This window comes from Rhyacophila brunnea, unplaced genomic scaffold (assembly GCF_057557595.1).
Source record: "Rhyacophila brunnea isolate RB1 unplaced genomic scaffold, BYU_Rbru_1.0 scaffold_14, whole genome shotgun sequence".
Taxonomy (NCBI): Eukaryota; Metazoa; Arthropoda; class Insecta; order Trichoptera; family Rhyacophilidae; genus Rhyacophila; species Rhyacophila brunnea.
Genome location: NW_028232796.1, coordinates 12,059,044 through 12,081,779, shown reverse-complemented (window position 1 = coordinate 12,081,779; position 22,736 = coordinate 12,059,044).

Sequence of the window (22,736 nt, the reverse complement as noted above, 5' to 3'; positions counted from 1 at the left end):
TTGACGTATTTTCCAAAATCTCGTAGGATAATAATATATAGGAGATAATATCGACTTTGGTATTGAATCGGTGGCATAGAGAATAAAATATGATTACGTTTAGTTTTATATCTGGAGCATAGTTCGCCAAAAGTCAAAGAAACTTTTCTATTACCAACTTTGTGGGATGTTAAATACTCACACAAGAGAGATACTTTTTTCATTGCCTATAAAAAGAAACATGGCGGAAAATATGTACAAAACTAATGCTGTGAAAAATAGTCTCCATTTATATTGATTTATACACGTTTTTTCATTCTATATAATATTATTATGACAGAATAATTGTCTATCAATTCTTCTTCTTATTATTACGATTTTAAAATACACGGGTCAATAAAACCTTACAAAAGCATTATTCTATAAAGATAAAGAGCTGTAGGTAAAATTAATAGGTATATATACCAGTGGCGTATGGTCATGGATGCTGTAGATACAGAGCATACAGATTTAATTTATTATGCGATAAATTACTGCTTATATAATAATATCGTGTACTTATATATTTCGCATTGGTAAATTTTGCATATCTATAGTGTTCGAAATGTTTTCTATTATGGATTACTAGAGACTTTAATGGATGGTTGTCATTATTCATGTTATTTTTATTTCAAAACATCGCAGTGAATACCACATGTCATACTACTTCATTGAGTGTACGTCATGATTTAACTTGTAACAAAACCTAATGTAGATAATAATATATTGTATAAAATAATCTATATCAAAGCCATGGTAGATAACAGTAAAAATAATCGTTTATCTATAAAATACCTAAAATTGTGCAATTTAACCAAACATAATTTTAGATGTTTTGTAGATAGAATAATATTTTTTATCGATTATGGTTTGGTGTTGGCTGGGCTTAATGAATTAAAAAAAAGAATCAACATTATCTGTAATATGTATTTTTAATTCGACGAAAACAAAAATAATGATGCTGAAAGAGTGTACACTATTTTTGTTGGATTGCCTATAGCAGGGGTGGCCACACTTTCGACTAGTTGAAAAAAATATTTATGGCGATCGACTAATATCACTTGTAATTATATCATGCAAGAACAATAAAAAGCCATTTTTTTATAATTCAAATATGTATTTTGAAAACAGATATTTTATACATATACAAAATAACGATACAGAAACATCGAATTAACGACAATAATATACTTAAGTAATATTATTATGTCTTTCAACCCTTTAGCCAGGAAACATACTTAAAATAAACTCTGTACAATATGTATTATCATTTAATTATATCACTAATCATATCACATCAAATTGCATCGTACAACCATGTATATAAATATGCCCTGAGGAAAATAGCGCCGCAGGCGACTTTTTTACTAGTCGAGAAAATTTGTGGTTTGTGTTTTCTTACCTAACTGGTCGACCCGCTACGCCGGGTTCCCCTCAGGCTAGAGCCCTGTCAGACCCCCCCTTGTGGGAGCCATGCCTGCTGGTGTATAATGTAATGATAACTGATAAAAGTGGGTACTGTTTCCTCATTTTTACATAAAGTAAAACTGTTAATAATTCTTCTGAAGCAAACATGTATTTAAAAACCAATCGAATAAAAACGCATCGCTGTGCAATATCCGTGTAATCCACCGACTCGTCAAATTGCAAGGATAGGAATCTACATTTATTTTATTAATGTTTTCCTGTAAAATTTATTCCAAGTTCTCATCATTTGTGTTCTTCGCATGTGTATATTTCTTGATAATGATATGTAAGAGAAGAGATTAACAACTAGCGGATTTTAAGAGCTGGAACGTCGAGTAGTTTTGAGTCGTTTGAACAAGAAATAGTACAATATATTATTGTTATATCCGCGATCGACCAAAAACACCTTCGCGATCGACGCACTGGCCATCCCTGGCCTATAGCATACCTAATCTACGATAGTTTGTTTAGGTAGGGTTTAATTAAATTTTAAAAACTAACCATAACCATTAGAAAATTGTATTATTCGTCCAATGAATACAAATAAGTATGACTGGTAAAGTTTAATGTGCTCTATTTATGTCGAATCTTTACAACCTACCGCCACCCCTCGCCGCTGGTACCGTATTATTATTAGATTTTTCTATTTTTTTGATCTCTTTTGATCCTTCTCATTAGTTGTTATTTTTAATTTTACTCATCTGATTACTAATAATAAAGAACAATCTAGTGCGATTGTATCTGATTGCACTTTTATAATTAAATTAATTTAATTATACTGTTTTTTAATAATTTTGAAACTATACACAGTTACATATTATCAGTGGCGGATCGTCCATATGGACTACGGAACTGCAGCACCCCCAAACAAATTAAAAAAAATGTAATATTATAATATACATAAATTTATGAATATTATATGAGAATATCATTATTGTTTAAGCGTGTTAAGCTCGCCAGCGCACCGACACATCCAATAATAATTATCATAAACGCAATGAAAGTGATGCAACGCGTGATTTCATGCAGTACCATTTTTAATAGAATATGCTCGAATAGGCGAAGGAGGGGCGCGGAGAGCGGGGATCGCCGCTCGGAGTTTAGTCTGGTACTGCTGATTTAGCAGTATTTTCATGTTGTGTAACGTTGTCGGGTACAGCAGCTCTGAGCTAGTAAGCTAGAGTTACTAAAAGGTGATAGACCTTTTTCCAAGGAAAAAAGACAGAAGAATTATTTTTATAATGAAATAAAGACACTTGAAACATTATGTTTAATTTTAATAATTTTGATGTGAATAGTAAAATTTAATCCAAATAAACATTTATTTTTATTTTTATTCAACTACAGCACCCCCATATATAATATCCACGAGCCACCATTGCATAAAATTAAGTACTTATTTTAGAAAAATTTTAAAATATTAAAATTAATTGTAGTATTAGATTAAGATAGAAATTGAATTTTCCCTTCACTGCAACGCTAAATTGATGAGCCCAAAAAGTATGGGATTAAACAACTAAAAAATATTAGAGTTTGTTACTATTTATATGGAGGTATACTAAATTAACTAAGTAAACGGTCGTAAAAATGTCATTATTTAGAAGTACAAAGGAATTGCTCAGGTAATTTACTCATACCCACAAGAATAATAAAATTCAATGTACGAAACATTTTTTTTTTGCAAAACTGTTGAATTTATTTAGCAATGGATGGTTTTAAGTATTGAATTAAAAAAATAGATAAGTACGTAATAACGTAGAGCAATGACTGCCATTAATGAGATTAAAACTAAAGTAATTATATGAATGATATTTAGGTATAATTCGTCACTTTATCTTAGGTATGACTACATACTGTATTTTTAAGTTTAGAAAAGATCTATATTTAGCTACATATTTTTCCGATTATTGGTAATATTGACTTGTGTGTCCCTGATAACTTTGGCAGTATGTGAAGTGGTTGAGCGATAGAGGACGAGGTGAAGGTGAAGAACTGAAGTAAAGGATGATGTAGATTGCGTGTTTAAAATTTGGGGAAATTGTTACATTGTAATCTATAAAATATACCGGATTTATTTTTAATTTCTAAGTTAGAGTGAATAGTGTCAGTCGTTGTCAGTGTGTATTTGTCTTTTGGTGAGTATACATAGCGTCTGAAGATGCCGAAAGGCGAAACCCGGGTCACAAAAAGCGACTTAAATGGAATAGTACAAAACTTAAATCCATTAGAATTTAATAATATTCGATAAAAATACCTGTTACTATGAGTAAAGACAATAATTCAATACCATAGTATCATAATATAATATACGGAGTATAATATATAATATATCTTGTAATAATCTTTACACTGATATCGCTAGTATCTGTCAAAAACCGAAAAATTTAAATATCATTATTTGTACAAATAATCGCAAAAATGCATGCCATAATTATTATATAAATTACCTACGCTAAAAGTGCTATTTTAAACATCCATTTTTTATTCCGCCAACCTACAAAATATTTTTTGTCGCTACCAATCAGCGGCAATTTACTTTGACACGCAGTCGTTTCATCAAAAAATTTGGAAGGGGGCATTAACACTGTTCAAACCAGTCACACGATTATTAAATTATACCATAATAATAAAACGATGCGTAGGTATGTCTCATATAATAATTATTATCCAAAGTATAAGAAATCTCTGCAACTAACCACTGAAACTGGTATGTATTCGCCACATAGCAATAAAAATATTAGCTAGATAATTAACATAATTGAAGATCTTGGCATAAAAACAGCAAATGTCACAAAACACTTTTTTTTCAGGAGAGGGTAAAAACATAATATCTTGGTTGTCAATTTTTTTTTTATTAATTTGACAATGAGAAATTATAGAGAAACCGTATATGCACTATATGAATGTAAAAAAAATATTAATTTGTTTCGGTTAAATAGATATTTAAGAAAGAATGATGTGACATTTGCTGTTTTTACACAATTTTTGGACATTTGTTGTTTTTATTGCAAAATTGAAAAGATCGAAATGTAAATAGTATGACTAAAACTATAATTTTATAAAATAAAATAAAGAATATATATTTCTGTTATTTTTAATCATAATACAACTTTTAATATGGTTTGAATATATTATTTACCTATTAACAAACGACTTCAATGTTTCTAAAATATCAAGAATTAAATATTTGAAAAAATGTTTTATAATCATGTGCTGATTGATATTGCAATACTGATTAGCTTCGTATTATTATTATTGATTTAATTTAATAAAACACATTTTTTAGTATCTACTTATTCCACTTTTAATAAAAAAGTCTGGACCGGTTTCGTCAGCCTCTGTTTTTTTTGCCAACTGTTTTCAACAGTTGAAAATGTCCCTCTAAGGCGGACGAAACCTATCCAGATTTATTTATTTAAAGTGGAATAAGTACTAAAAAAATGTGTTTTATTAAATAAAATCATTAACACAATGGATTTCCACCATGAATTGATAGTTAACACGAAAAAAGAAAACCGATAAGCCTCGTCTGACACCTTCACTATCAGCAAATTAAACGATACATTTATTGGGTTTTGTAACTATTTAGCTAATTTTAAAATATTTTTTTATTTAGCTCCTTTCAATGGAACTAATCCACCATATGTTGTTTTAAATGCAATCGTGACTTGCATTTGATTTTTATTCACTACATTGAATCTATACCACAGCCTAGAGAGAAACTGAAATGTTCGCAAAGCACTTCTACCTTACTAGCCTGGTCTATTTTGTACATTATAACTAGCCTACAAATTTTTACCTAAAAATGCCTAAGTTTTAACCTTTATTTCATATTAAAAAAATCTTTTTCTCCGGTCTCTTTAGATTTTATAATGAAGGGCCCAGAATTTTCCTTATTGCATCCAACTGAACAATAATGAAAGTCACCGTTATTTGGTAAAAACGTTGCATGGTTTTGTTAATTTTTCTCTTTCGAGACGTTTCAGATGTCTATACTAGTAATATCCATGATAAAATATAAAAACAATCATAAGAAAACGTTATAAAAAGCAATAATTAAACGAATCAAGGATAATTTGACAGCTCAGACACTAAATTGTATGGAATGTATACTAACATTACTAACGCCGCCTGGTGATAAAAGTGTAGAACTACTGGACCTTTGCTGTTTTCACACAAAAATGCCTGGACTATTGAGGTTTTTAGAAAAGTGGCATGTTTTTGAGAACAGATTTAAAAAAATATATATTTGCACAGTTGTATGTAATCATACACAGGGAATATAGAAATGCAATAAAATGAAAATGGAAAAAAGTGGACATTTGATGTTTTTATGCCAAGATCTTCAATTATGTTCGCACCAACAGCTGTATTCATACAGTCTCGAACCGCACTCAACGCAGTTAGTGGTTTATCGGCCGAATAAGAAAACTATAAAAAATGCATACGTCACAAAGATGCGTACAGGAATGCGCACCTGTACATATGTAAATGTACTGTAAATATGATATTGTAACAGATAAATTATTTAAAGTTCATGATAATTATTAAATTTATATGGTACCGTTTGCACATTTTTACACCTATTCACAATTTCAAAATTTTAAAATAATTATCGGGGAATCAAAATTTAAAAGTTGGTAACATTAGTCACGGCATGACGCGTATTACGTCAGCGACGTGACGTCACTATTCAACGGACTCTATTTAGGTTTATGCATGAAAATTTGCAATAAATAGCTTGAATGCAGTTTGCTGTTATATGCATAAAGCCGATAGAAAGGACAACTAAGGATTTGTATAATCTCCTACTAAATGTAATATGGGCAAAAGGTTCCTTTAGATATTTGATTCATCCACCAATTTAATGTGTTGTTAAACATGCCCCATGTCTAACTCATCACTATCACCTTCAATAATAATTAGTTTTGGTTAAATTACGTGTTTCTAGGAAAGAAATATGTACAGTAAAGTTATATTTTAGTAGTCATAATAATAATATATTGTTTTTATTTTATTTTTCATCGTAAGGTGCTTTAAAATCAGTGTGCCTCGAGCTTTAAGTTTCTTTACCTACCACTGCTGGTAATTCATAAAAGTGATTGTAATAAAACTAATTCATAAAAAAATTGTATAAATATATTATTATAAACTGTATATTGTATATTTTTTAATACGTTGTAAAAACTGGGAGTTTTCGTAATTTTCGGTAATACAAAAACATTTAATCCAAATATTATATTCCAAACTCTTCTGTGCTAGCAGTATACTTATTATTGTAATATAATATATATGGTGCATCTAGAATTGCAGCTCGGGTAATGGAATTTATTGTCTCCCAATAAATTCTCGTCAGACTGTCTCGAGACAAAATAGTTTCACGATCCTATGTCAGCCAGAATGATCGCAGTTGCTTCGACTTTCAACTGAACCATGGGATTTTAATAATAACGACGTGCAAGTCTGACAGATTTAACTGTCACTTATAAACCATCGCAGTCTAGTCTGCAAAGTTTAATCCAGTCAATATAGAGTTTCAGATATGATATGGGTATTTGTAAGAATTTATTAACAGAATGTTATCAGTAAAGGACTATATTTTATTTTAATACTGTAGCATATAAGTAAAAATTAACTAAGTATAAATAGAACATTATATAATTTTGAAAAACACTTTCTGAGAGAATATATCGTCACTGTTTTGGCAGAAGACACTAATTCGAAAAATAACGTATTGAGTTAGTTATACCAAAATGTTATTTATTTCAAACTTTACCGTCTGGAAACCTTCTTAATAAATAAACAGTCTTTATTTTTTTAAAGTTATCCTTTTTACGATTACTTAATAAACTCACATGATAGACCATTTCAAACATTTTAATAACTTCAAAGTCAAATTACTCAAAACTAGTATTCTCCAGTTAGTGTGTTCTGCCAGAACAGAGACGATATTATAACCAATAGAAAAAATCCTTTTTAAAACGAGGTGACATACTAATTGCGACAAATTTTAACTATTGGTCAATTTTAATACCTACTCATTAGTGCTTTTCCAAATCAAGCTACTTTGGCAATCGATTTTTGTATCTTAAAATCAAAGTAGGTAACTATTTACTATTACTTTGATTACTAATCGACGTCGTGGAATTTCTCCAATATTTTTTAGATGTAACTACTTGCACTTGCTAATAATTTATAATTTCTTTTATTCAACGAATAATTCACAAGATTTAAGAGTACATCATTCTGATTATTGAACATATATAATTTTGAAAAACACTTTCTTATTATAACCAATAGAAAAAATCATTTTTGAAAAAAAAGTAAGCCAACCCGACGGGGGAATCGGAAATTTTTTCAAAAAGGATTTTTTCTATTGGTTATAATATATTCTCTCAGAAAGTGTTTTTCTAAATTATATATGTTCAATAATCAGAATGATATATTCTTAAATCTTGTGAATTATTCGTTGAATAAAAGAAATAGTTATTAATAAGTATAAATAAATTCAATCCATTTTTTCAGAAGAATATTCAGTACAAGTCGGTTATGGAGAAGCCATACGGAAACCGCGCTAATTGTCATAGCCGATTTTGGCAAAATTCATGAATTCAAGAATGAAAACCTTACCTAACCTAACCTAACCGAAACTAACCCAACCTAACAAATAATACAGTATATCGGCTACCACTGGCTTCCCCATAACCGACTTGTACCGAATATTCTTCTATCAAGACTAAATAAACACAACATAGATATGGTCATTAATATGTGTTTTACCTCAGTCATCAGAACACTGTCCGGTACTGAATAATATGTGTTTAAATCCTATTCTATTTAAAGATTTTTTCTATGGTTGTTATCACAGAACAGATTAAAAGATAGAATTCCGATAGTCTATACCCCAAAACACTACATTTAGACGTAGGGTTTTGAATGTGTGAGTGTTCTACGAAAATGAACCACACATTATAGAGTGCAATAGTGTATGTTGCAACGTTCAAATATACCAATATTGAATGAGTGTTAGTGCATAAACCGAGAGCAGCAATCAGAACGAAGAACAACCGTTTTCTTTACACGTGTTTAAGTTTATCCCATATTCTTCCACACTTGCGATAGGTTGCCTGTTACTCCACATCCGGTATTTCAGTTCTCATTATTTCTGAGTTCCTTGGTTGTTATAATTGGTATTTATGTATGTGGATATTCCATTTTATGTATTTTAGCTACATATATCATCAGTATTTATGTAGGTATATGAAATAAATTAAACACTACTGCTATCAGTGGGAAGAGTGAAGGTGGACTGTGGAAATTTAACATATCGGATTATAGTCGGATCCCCACAGCCTACCTCTACTATTATGGTTTAGTATAGGCATATTTTAATTGAATTTTAAAAACTAACCAATACACTCTGCAATTTGTATTCTTAGTTCAATGAAAACAAATAAATATGACTGACGAAGTTTAGTGTGCATATTTATATTATTATTTATATCGATTTTACACAACTTACCTCCACCCTTCGCCACTGACTGATATAATATAGTTACAAAATATAATGTATGTAAAACAGTACGGAAATATGGCAATTGACCAAAATAATTTTAGTCGCAACTATGTAATGGCAGATATGACTGATTTTTTCATGTATATACCGGAAACGAGGATATAAATAATGTCAAAATAGACTTATTTGAAATTTATTACTGAGAAATTTTTTTACGGACAACATAGATAGATATATGTATGACAGTATATGTAGAAGTATGGACACTAGGGTTTGTAATACCGGGATCCTGCGTCAATTATTGTAAATACAAATATAAAATTCCAGGATAAGGATTTATATTAATTTTGTAAAAATAACGTGTTTTATTAAGTGTAAGTAAGAGAGTATTTTAAAATATTTTCAGTATTATTGAATATATTTTAAAGTTTATATTTGAATAGTATTTGAGATTGTCAATAATTATTTGCGTACATCATCATCAGCCGGGGTCAATCCACTGCTGGATGAAGGCCTCCCCAAGCTTTCTCCAACTCTCTCGGTCCTGTGTCGTTCGCTGCCACGTATTTCCGCCGAACTTTACCAGTTCGTCAATCCAGCGGCTTTTAGGGCGACCCTGTGGCCGTTTCGTACCCCTTGGGTACCATTGGATGACGGCATTTGTCCAGCGGCCGTCCTTTCGGCGAGCAATGTGCCCCGCCCATCTCCATTTCAGCTGTTTGGCAACGTCTATTACATCGCGTACTCTTGTATGCTTCCTAACCCATTCGTTTCTCTTACGGTCCTTTCGCGTGATGCCCAACATGCACCTCTCCATGCCTCGCTGTGTGACTCTTAGCTTTTGGACATCTCTCGTGTTGAGGGTCCACGTCTCGCAGCCATATGTGAGCACGGGTAGCACACACTGGTTGAACACCCTACGTTTAAGACATAATGGTAGGTCACTCTTGAAGATATTATTCAGACGTCCGAAAGCACTCCATCCCAGCTTTGTTCTTCGAGCAATTTCATCGTGCATGCTTCCGTCTATGGACACCTGCTGTCCGAGATAGATGTAGCTGCTGACTTGCTCGAGTTGGGTGCCAGAAATACAGATAATCGCAGGGTTCGAAAAATAGTTCCTCATCACTTTTGTCTTTGAGATATTTATCTTTAGACCGACCGTTTGACTGACATCCGCGAGTTCTAGCATTCTACCTTGGAGGTCTTTCGGGTCTTGTGAGAGTATAACAATATCATATGCAAAGCGCAGGTGGCTGAGGTGCTCTCCGTTAATTGGAACACCTTTTTCCTCCCAATCAAGTTTCCTAAATAAGTCCTCAAGAGTAGCGGTGAATAGTTTAGGTGAAATGGTATCACCTTGCCGGACACCTTTGTTAATGAGGAATTTACACGACCGTTTGTGGAGTTTCACGCATGCTGTGGCATCACTGTATATACTGTTCAATTTGTGTACATAAAGTGGATCTTTCTCAATATTTCACAAATCTTCAAGTCGATTATTGTCAAGTCGACAATAAATATTTTTTGAGATGGTAATAATTCTACTGCCTGACTGAAATTGACTCCGTTTATTATGCGTGTGAAATGAAACAGTTTTATTTAATATATTGCGTTCGATACCCTAGTTCTATATGGAAAGAAGTAAAAATTTCAAGGTTTTGAGTTAATAATGTTATTCAATGTAGAAAGGTTTTTATCCTTATTCAATTAAAAATATATCAAATTCGTGCAAAATTTTCAAACGCCACTATCTTAGAGAGTAAGATATTTGGAGTTGTTTCCCTATATACCACACACACACACAAACAAACGCACACACAACATTCTGAATCTTTAAAAAATTTTATTAGTTTTTTTTCGTACGGACAAATATTTTGATCTCTAACGCTGTGATTCCATTAGTAACGGACATATAACAATAATATTATAATATGGCCAATCTTCAGCCCTCTATTACTTTTGGTCTGGCCCTGACCATCTACCGTCTGCAGGATCGGTCAGCACACGTCGGCTGCACATAATATATACGTGTGAACATTTTTTTTCGAGAATGAAACACAGTAAATCAAAAATGCGTACAATGGTAACGGACAAAAATATCTAAAAATTATATGCGATTATCCTAAAACAATCCTAAAGCAATTCCAATGCCAATATCAACAGTATTAAGTGTACGTCCTGAGTGGCAGCGTTCGGCGCAGCGTTGAGCGTTTTGCGCAACTCAAACGTATAAATGTATAACCGAAAAATGAGTTGCGCACAACGCTCAACGCTGCGTCGAACGCTGTCACTGACACCTCACACTTATAGTGGGTCAATTAAAATATAAAATCTCCACACTAAATTTTGTAATCACTAATCACTAGGTATATAATAATTATGTTATGTCGTTCATTATATAAACAAATGAAATTAGTAGTAGCAATTTTTTTTATTTTTTTTATTTAATACTTTGGTCAGGCCCTTGAATCGGAGACACAATGATAAGCCCCAGAACTATGAAAGGCTACCCACACTTGGTATAAAACAATAAATCTAATTGTACTATTTGTGGAAATTGCATTATTTTAGGTAGGCATAGCAATTCCCTGTCAACGTTAAATTTAGTGTTATGAAAAGTAAAGAAGTGTCTTTTAATCCAGTGTTCTGCAACCTTTTAACATCCGCGGTCCGGTGAACATAAGAGAAATTTTTTGCGGACTGGTATTTATCAGCCAGAAATAATAACCATTATAGATAGAATTTTATTTATTAAATCTTATGTTTTCAAATTAAAACTTTTGGTTAGTGCTACGTCTGCTGCGGCTTCTTTGTAAGCAAATTTGATATATTATGTCGTTGCAGCATTGTTTCTGAGAGACGAAGCGCTGCATTAACATTTATTCGGTTTCTCTGTTTGGTTTTTATTACTGACATAGGTGAAAAATTCTTTTCACAAAAATAGGAAGTCGAAAAAATTACCAATAATTTGATCTTTATAATTCAGAGATGGATATTCTTTATCTAGAGATGTCCAAAATTGAGACAATGATTGCATTTTATGCCTAGACACCAGAGTGACATCAGAAGATATCTCAATCAGCTTTTCTTTGTCACGAGGATGAAGTGCGCATGCTTTAATATCTTCCAAAAAGGGATTATTAATCCAGAGGTTAGAGGTCCGCCTTTACGTAGATCTTCATTTTTAGAGAAATATTTACTAAGGTTTTCAGCTAACACCTTTAAAATGTTGGTTCATGATGTGGAATATGACTTTCTGGTTAACATCAGCAGCATTCAAAAACTCTCCCAGCATTTCATTTAATGCAAATTCCCCGAATCGTGTAGCGATATAGTCGGTTGATAGTATGGTGAAAGTTTTCGCGGACCGGTAATAAATTATTGCGGACCGGCGCCGGTCCGCGGACCACCGTGTGAAGAACACTGTTTTAATCCACCCGCATAACACAACTCTAATTTTTAAATAGATATTTTTTCATCGTTTAACTATGAAACAACCGATTCAGTTCCTTCACGTATATCTTTTACTTACTGCGTGATAAAGTTTTTTTTTATTTTACAGAAGTAAAAATATCTCTCTATAAAATACAGAAGATTATTCGTGCGTATTCAGAATGCCTTAAAGAAGAGTATTGATTCGTATAGTAAATTTCTTACAGCCACGTATCAATATCCGGCACGCAAAAAAGCTATATCGCACCTAGATTACAGGGCCCCCGGTTAATCACGGTACGTATTTGTAAGTCTATTATTAGGGCGTCGGTTATTAGAGTACCGATAAAAAATATGTATTGGACGACGTTATAATCATCTCAGTGTGCGTATGCGGTGAAGCGAAGCGGTTGGGCTCAGTGACGTCCCGTGGGAGTAGGCAGAATGAGCGTCGCTTGGGGGCGGCAGTTATTCGAAAGGCGGAAAATCGAGGTAGGTATATATAGAAATAACTACCTAAACTTAGTAATAACGGAAATATCTTTCCATTAAAAAATCAGCTCGCTGGTTGGAAAAAAAATGTATTAATTAACATAAAAGGTTTATTAGGACTGTATTTTTTGTTGGGTTCGCGATGTCTTGTTTACTTCCGTTGTCCTTGGACGTCACGTCCTTGATGAGCAGCAATGATACGTGCAGATTTGCGAATTATATTTGAATTATTATAGGTAGGTACATATTTACCTACCTAGTCTAAAATTTACCCAAAGATATTCTTGCCAGTCACTTGTAAGTTTTCGAAGTTATCAGGTGTATTTTTAAACGCATCTGAAACCGTAGACTTATGTGGAATATTTTCTATTGAAGCAGAGATTGCATTAAAATAAAATTAGATTTAGTGGTATTTATATTTTGTTAGTAATGTATCCATAAAACACATTTCTTAGATATTAGAGTCATGAAAGGAGGATAAAAGATACTGTATAAAAAATGGGGCGGCATTTTGTCTATGAACGTCACTGGTTGGGTTTTGCCTTGCGTTCTTCCCAGGTCTTTTCGGATGTTACGGTACTAAAAATTCTCTATAACTCCTTAGTTAGAAGCAGACATGATTTAAAAGTAGGTTTATTGTCTGCCCGTATCAGTTGAAGTACGATATTATAGTGAAGAGGGTCCAGAGACTCCTTTACTTTCGGTTGTATGGATATTACCGTGGCTATATCCTACTGAATTTCTTACGTATGCTTACATACTGTAGCTTAGCCGGCTCTCACATCAAAAATTGTCTCGCCCGCAACGTGTCAAATACGTCGATGTGACGTTATCGCTATTCACAAAACACACGTTGCCAAATGGAGCTCTGAAGATTGGTCGAATGCGACTTTTTAGTTTGAATAAAACATCTGGAGACACATACATACAACTATTTTCACCGGATATGCAGCGCAGGTATAGTCCCAAAATGTCGCACTTCGTCATCCATTTTGGCCTAGATTGTCTTCGCAAGGACTTGCTATATGCACATAAGAAATTTGCATGTTGCGCTCGGTTTTAATTTATGGCTATTATCCCGGACGAAACGATTTTCAATATGCGACTGGGGTAAAGTTTAGGAGAGATCATTATATAGCTACATATTTTTTCCGACTTATAGGTACGCGGCGGAAATTTAAACTAAAATTCTTGGTAGTGCTGACTTGTGTGTCTCTAATAATTATCTTATAAATCGAGGGCATCGGTTGTTTGTTCTCCCAAGGTGCAGAACTAACCTGCCATTAGAAATGCCAATTGGGAAGGCAATAACAATGTTTAAACAAATCACTTCTGATATTGATATATTCCCCTTAAGTGAGGGTGAATTTAGGTGGACGTTGTTTTATAAGTTTTAAAATTAAGATATGGTTTTATATACTTTTATTTTATTATTGTATTATTTACTCATATTAACTTAACCGCGCGGCTTAAGCGTCGGCCTATAGCGTCGTGGGTCCTAACCTGGGTCTGGCAAATACACATATTATTTTTTCAATTTGTGTATGAGTTGAGATTGAGCAAGTGGCTGACATCCATTTCTCGTAAAAACAAAAATCTGTTAATACCAACCTCCACTCCGTGGAGGCCCAAATGATTTTATTGGGATCGGACATGGTCGGAAACCTTATGTTTATATTTGAAAATTGTTAACACTTACTTTAAGTCATGTTGTGAATGCTTTGAATTTATAATTTGTCATATTCATTATATAAAATAAATACTGTGCCCTGTGTCCTATCTACTATCAATAATCTACGATATTCTAGGTGTGTGAACACATAGTTAAATAGCGACTTTGGATGCGTTGTAGAACACAATAATATTATAATAACTATCGTATTTATTTAGAGTATATTATATTTTTTAATATGTCAGACGAAGAATTTGGACTGGGAAGAATTTTGGCCAGTAAGAATCCATCGCTCCGCTTTTGGTCATCGCTCAGTTTTACTGCGTACGCACATTTCATAGTGTGATGAAGATTAACATCAACTTGGCACGTTTTTAGTGAAATTATAAGCCATCAAAGCAATAAACATTTACAGTATGTGTTGCGAACGCGTAATTTTTTATTAAATACCGTTGAAATGTTGTTCTGAAATAATCATTGTTTCCGTGTTTTATTTCGGTCATTAAGAGCGAAGGTTTTATTTTTATGTTGAACCTATATTCAATTTTTAACCATTGACTTACGATAAATGTAGTTAAAAATGAACTCTGTTAATATTGCAATAATGACAGATATTACAAATATTATATGTCTTTACATCAGTGGTTCTTAACCTTTTCGAAGTCACGGTGCACTTTTGATCATAAGAAAAAAATGAAGTGCACCAAAATCAAACAGTCATAAAACAAAGAAAATATGGGAACATTACTGTTATCACAAAATTAACAGATTACAAAATAGTCAAAGAAAAAAAAATTAAATAAAAGATAAATATACATACATGGAAAAACTGTAACTAAAATTACCCATAACAAAATGGAATTTATTTGATGTGAAAATCAATTAATTAATATGATACCTGAGCTTGTCGGATTTTGCAGATTTCAGAAACATCAGGTCAAATATTTGATATAGCTACCATCAATAATTCTTCGTCTAAATTCGTAAGTCTTTCTAAGCTACTTTACGAGCTGTTTGTTGGCGAATTTACAATATGCCTGTAAAGTCACCCAGTGTAATCATCGAACAAGCTAACAAGCAGATTGTAAGCACTCTACCGAGAAAAGTTTAAAACCGGTCAACTTTACACGCTACACGCCGGCGTGTGGACCTACTGCGTCTGCGCAGTAGAGCGCAGTAGCAACCTCCCGGTAAAAAAACGAACTACGTTCTGTCAAAATAGTCGCTTGTGACTTCTCAGCGAATGGAAAGTTTTGTGTGTCATCATCATAATCGCAGTAGATGAATCGCCCGCTATTAAATTCGCCAACAAACAAATCGTAAAGTAGCTCAATGTAATTGACGCTTAAGTCTTTCTCGTCTTTAAGTTTTTGTATTAATTATTGTTGAGAAACCGAGCTCACACAAATATGATGATGAAAACTGTAAATTTTCAGTGCCCTCATGTAGAGAGGTGGTTATTCGTCTATTGAAATCCAAAATTCCTCCATAGTTATTTCATAAAATTTAATTTTTAAGGTCATGTCATTTTATTGACAAGGTGACCAATTCTTCATCTTCTTGGTACGAAAATTCACAACTCGATGTACCTATCAATCGTAGCAAATAGATTTCGTATCCAGTCATAATTTTTTTATATCTAAGGAAGGAAATTATTATTCAATATTTTCTTCAAATAAAGTTAATTTTATGTTATAGTGGAAATAATTCCCTCGGCAATGTTTTCGTTAAGTGAAGATTTTTCTGTTTTTATCCATTTTTCGCGGTGCACTTGCAACAAGCTTGCGGTGCACTGGTTAAGAATCACTGCTTTAAATCACTGCTGTGATATTCTTTTGATATGTGTTTAGGTGTCTTAGGAAAATATTGAAAACGTGTCCATATGCAGTGACGTACCTAGGTAAAGTGCCGCCCTTAAACAGACTTAGAACACGATCCATTTTTACCAAACCTACTCTCAAACAGTGGTAGTCTTAGGTAGGTACGTAAAGTTGTGTGTCACTGACAGGTTTGGAGGCACACTTGTGAATAATTTGGTAATAAACCCCCATTACTATTTATATGTATTATAATTGAAATTGCAATACAGTAATAGTTATGTTGTCAGGATGTGTTAGGCTTCGATTATTATTAAATTTTAATCGACACTTTCTAATAAAACGACAACAACGTATGATTCATGGAAAATCATCATTACTCTCAAAACTTGTGATATTTGTATTCGTTCCTTCATTCTTCGCCCTTTACAATTTGCCACCTCTATGCAACGTATGACCTGCCTACCTTCACGGGACGTCATTGTCCACATTCACATAATTGTATCTAGTTGAAAATTCGCATCCACTGACATCTACTTCTTTAATATTGATTTTTTGTTAAGGTATGGTCTGTATAAAGTTTATTACTAATAAATCTGTTTTTATTAGGCTCATGAATAATAATATTGTATTCGCTTTGTGTATATTTGTCAAACAGTGGCAACAACATGTGCATAAATCGATATTAGAAACAAATGAAGGTGATATTTGAATAAAGAAACAAAAACACATCAGATTCTGTAAGCAGTATTGCCAACTCTAAAACAGCCATAGATACATGTTTTTATTAAAACAACTGTGCATGATTATTATTTTGAATTACTACGTAGGTCATTTGCAGATCCAGAAAATGAGCATTCATTTTGAAAACGTAATCATATGCTTCTTAAAATGACGCCGGATTTTCAGCGAGTCGGCCTTTGTTAAAACTTACTGAGTAAGCCCTGTCTAGCTTGCATCTTACTCTAACTAATAGTCAGCGCATGACGACTTGCTCTGTCTGTTTTGCGTTGCACCACCCTTAGGTTCACTATTCCAAGAACGCAAATTTAGTTTTACAGCCAGGGCAATACGGGTGAAATTTGGGAATCCATGTTAACGGTCTTAACGCATTATACCTACAAGGAAATATTATAAGATGATATTCGTTATATCTTTTGTGGTACATTTTTAAAATGACACTTGTATGGGAACTGCTCATCTAGTAGTATATCAATGAATATACACAAAAATTGTAGTTGATACAATACGATTTAACTCGGTGATGCTCAAACTTTTTGACGTTAAAAGCTACTCTGACAATAATCGTAAACCTCGTTAGTTCCAAATGCATAACATATTTATAGATTCAACTCCTAACCCTTTGTCATAAAATTATAATATTGAATTTTAGTATTTTCATTTCATCATTTCTTTTTTTAACTTTTTTGGTTAGGCTGTATAAATATTACAATGTATATATTTATCTTGATTTATCTATATGTATGTGAAGCGCCTAGTTTCAAAAGCCCCTAAAACGATTTTAGGTAGTTCTGAGAAAAATGAGAAAAACGATTTTAGGTAGTTTTGAGAAAAATGAGAAAAAATCATATCTATTAAATCTGTGAACTTTCTGTATTTATTTTTTAATTCGTTACATTCTAAAGAGTATTTTGGCTTTCCATTTTAGCGGTATTTGAAAAGCACACCCAACCATTTTAGCGGGTTTTGAAATTTATCCTAATCTTTTATCATACGTATTCGCAAATTTTGGCGTTTTTTAAAGTTCAATCTTTGGCCATCATATAAGTCACAAAAATATCTATCTAACTACATATCTAACAGAAAATTTTTCAAAAACCGTTTTAGGAGCTTTTGAAACTAGGCGCTTCATGTATGTAACGCATGAGAAAAAATATATGTTTTCGCGTAGAAAAAAAATGAAACAGGAAGAAGACATTTAAAGTGATGAAGTGAGACAAAACATACATGTAAACACAAATATTAAATTTGAAAAATAAAGTGACATGTAAAATAAAGGAATCGTGTATTATAATCGGATCGTGAAAGAAAAATATGATAATTCACTTTCATAATACATACATATTATGTTTAAAGTGCAGTAGTAGCATATAGCCGCATCTAAGAATGTTAACAGGTAGCACTGCCATCTGGTATTTTTTTCTACTTGTTAATACTTTTTTTTTTTTTTTTTTTTTGTGATTTTACCGAGGCTTTGACTGCGACTCGCTGTCATATCGCCTCTTCTCTTCTAGAAGGGGATCCGTCGATCAGGTCCTCACTCCTATTCTGTTAAATAACTTTACAATTTTGCCTAGCTCTTCCGTCTTACCCACCGCCAGGACACCCTTCAATTCGTCGACATTCTCATAGATATCTGCAATTCGCAGCTGTACTCTGTGAATTTCATATTTGGGGCATTGCAGTGCTATATGTACAATGTCCTCTAAAACATGACATTCATCGCAGAGCTGCGATTCGCTTCTTCCCATGAGGACATCAAATCTTTTGCCCATGGTGTGCCCTGTTCTTAGCCTCAGAATTAACTTAAGCTCATTCCTCGTCAAAGAAGACTCTACAAACCAGGGCACCTCTCGTGGTGATGGTAGAATTGACTTACTCCATTTCCCCTTTTCTAATGATGCCCTATGGTGAAAATCTATCCACATACTATGGCACATTTTTTTTATAGCCTCATTCCAGTCCAGGTTTTCTGGTATCCACTGATGTGGTACCCCTGAATGGCCGGCTTCCTTTGCCAGATCATCTGCCCTTTCATTTCCCTCAATGCCCATGTGCGATGGGATCCATTGAAGGCATAGATCTCCTCCTCTATTTTTCTTGGCGTCGATCTGGTCAAGGATGTGGTATGCTATGGTTTTACTGTTATGTGAGCGAGTTGCTGCGGCAAGATGTTGTAAAGCGCTTTTGGAGTCTGTTAAAATGACAGCGAATTGCGCCGAGAAATCATCGCTTAAAGTGTATTTAATTGCTTCGTTTATCGCGATGAGTTCCGCCGTCATTATTGGTATCGCTGGGTTTAGCTTCCAGCTCTTGTTTATACCTACTTCTGGTATCACAAGAGCTGCTCCTGCTCTATTCTGATCTTTGGATCCATCTGTATAAAGGTGGCTCCATCCTGCGTACCTCTCTGTCAGCATTTTTTCGACACGCTCTCTTGCTTTATCGGATACTATGCTCCGTTTTGGTTTGTCTATTCCTTTGACCTCTAGTTGGATAACAGAGCTGAGGTCGTAGGTACCAACTGGCCTCCTCAGCGAATACATACCTAGGTATTTTGTATTTAATACCTCCCAACTTTCTGTGGCTTTAAGGATTCCTACCAGTAGTGGGAGCTTTCTTTTCTCATAGTATGTATTGCTTTCAACGAGCTCGTATAGGAGTTTCACCTTTGCCAATATGGGGTTATCTATTATAGATTTCCACTTCATCCATGTCTTGGTAGCCAGTGCCCATCTCCTGACATTCAGTGGAGGTACGCTGAGTTCCGCTTGTAGCACGTGAATGGGCGTTGTCCTGATAAATCCTCCACATATTCTTAATGCTTTGGACTGGATGCGATCTAGCCTCACCGAATTAGTTTCTGCAGCGGAGTGGTAAAACATGCTCCCGTAATCTAATCGGCTTCTAATGAGTGCCGTGTATAACCTTCTCATATGAATGGGGTGTACGCCCCACCCACCTCCCGCCAGTACTTTGAGTATGTTCAGAGGTTGTGTCAGGCTATTCGCGCAATGACTAATATGATGCTTCCACGTTAGTCTATAGTCCAGGTTCATACCTAAAAATTTATAAGTGTCTACTCTTTCTATTATAGTGCCGTCGATTTTTAAGTTAAGCTGGTTTTGTCTCTTGCCTCTGGCAAAAAGTACCACCTTAGTTTTGCTGGGAGCTACTTTGAGGCCTCGCGTTTCCAATAATAATTTTATTTCGTCAAGACTCTTCTGCATTAACCTTTGACATTCATCTACTCTTTTTCCCGAACAAAAAAGTGCAAAATCATCTGCATATTGTACAATGTTGACCCTTGTTATTAACTTTAATATGTCAGTTGTAAGAATGTTGAATAGTAATGGGGATAGGGGGTCTCCTTGCGGAAGGCCTCTAGAGCATACCGTACTCTTCTTTTCATTATTAATGCACATGGTGATTTTTCTTTCATTTAAATACTGCTTAAGATATTTAGTGATCTTCCCACCGATTCCCCATTCATTCAACACCCTTGACACTTCTTTCACATGCACATTATTATACGCATCCTGGATGTCCAGGAATGTTGTCAGAGTTACTTCGTTTTTGACCTGTGCTGCATTGATGTCTAGTACTAGGTTGCCTATGTTCTCCAGAGTCGACTTTTGCCTTCTGAATCCCGTAGTATTGTGATGAAATAGTTGTTTTTTCTCTGCAAACCATTCGATTCTTCTTGCAATCATCTGGTTGAACGTTTTGCACATGCATGATATGAGTGCAATTGGTCTGACTGACGACACTAGGGTAGGGTCTCGCCCTGGTTTTAAGATTGGGATAATCATCGTTTCCTTCCATTGCCTAGGGACTTTTCCGGTTTCCATGATTAAGTTGAATATCTCCACTAGTTTATTTTTTCCGGTCTCTGGCAGCTGAGCGATCATGGAATATGAAACTTCGTCCATGCCGGGGGCAGTGTCTTTATTTTTGGTTACTGATCTTAGTTCCGCCACTGTAAGAATTTCATTCATTGTATCATTAGGATTATATGTTTCCTGTTCTGCAATTTCTTCCTTCGTTTCGTCACTTTTACTTGCTAGTTGTTCAAGGAGGAGTGACGCCATGATTTCATCCAGTTGATTTTTGAATTTGTTTCCCGATTTGCCCTTCATCCAACTCATTTTTCTCCACATTTCTGAGTAGGAAGTCTCCGAGTTGACGGAGTCACAAAATGCTTTCCAACTTTCTCTTTTGGCTTTTAGGATTACTTTTCGAGTTGTGGCTTGCTTTTTCTTTAGTTCTAGGTAGTTTTCTGTTACTTGTTAATACTTACTGTTACGTATTTTACTTATTACTTTATTAATTATGTCGTTTTGTGAACTTTATGAATAATTGTAAAGTTCACTATAACAAATGTAAAATCGTTACATAATTTTGAATTTGAATAATGTTCCATTTTAATCGCGCACTGTAATAAAAATGGCTGATTTTTCTAGAAATATCACGCGGTCCCCCAGGGCGCCGTGCCACACAGTTTGACAATCTCTGAGCAATGAATAAGTTAGCACCTAAATAAGTTCAATATTGAAACTAGAGTAATGAAAATAGGGCACGATTTCCATACAAATTGTCTCATTCAATTGAATTATCAAAATACAACGGTTTCAGTATTCGGTTCATTACACATTCGATTACATTCCCTGTTACAAGTATTTATTTATCTACTCATACATAATAATACAACATTTCAGTTTCTACTCAGCATTATTAAATTTAATTACTGAGTACGTACAAATAATTGTTTTGAAGGGTTATTGAGTAAAGTGTTTTCATTTACCAACGTATCGTGTGGAACGTGAGCTTTGAACAGCAAATCAATTAATTCCATCTACTGCTTGTAACGTTATTAACATTTTTAGGAATATATCCAATTATCTATTATAGACATTATGTGATGACTGATGACATAATATAATATCACACTAGTCAATCTAACTGATATAAAATGACAGTTAGGAACCAGTGCCACGCACAAGCAGGGTCGAGGCAAAGTTGGCTGCTGCCCTAATATAGACAACAATTACCGCTCCCATCCAAATATTGTTTTAGTGGAAAAATAAAAAAAAGGTAAGATAATCTCACTAAAAACATATTTTATTTAGCATAATAAATTATAACGTGAAACGACCGGAAGACGATCGATTAAGTTGACTAAAGCGTACATTAAGCTTCTTTACGAGCTGTTTGTTGGCGAATTTACAATCTGCCTATGAAGTCACCCAGTGTAATCATCGAAGAAGCTAACAAGCAGGTTGTAAACTCTCTACCGAGAAAATTTGAAAGCCGGTCAACTTTACACGCTACACGCCGGCATGTGGGCAGTAGAACGCAGAAGCAACCTCCCGGTAAAAAAACGAACTACGTTCTGTCAAAATAGTCGCTGGCTTGTGGCTTCTCAGCAAATGGAAAGTTTTGTGTGTAATCATCAAATTGCAGTAACTAAATCGCCCGCTTTAAATTCGCCAACAAACAGCTCGTAAAGAAGCTCAATGTAATTGACGCTTAAGTATAGAGGCACAATAAATTTTATAAAAAATGTTTCTCTTCTTCT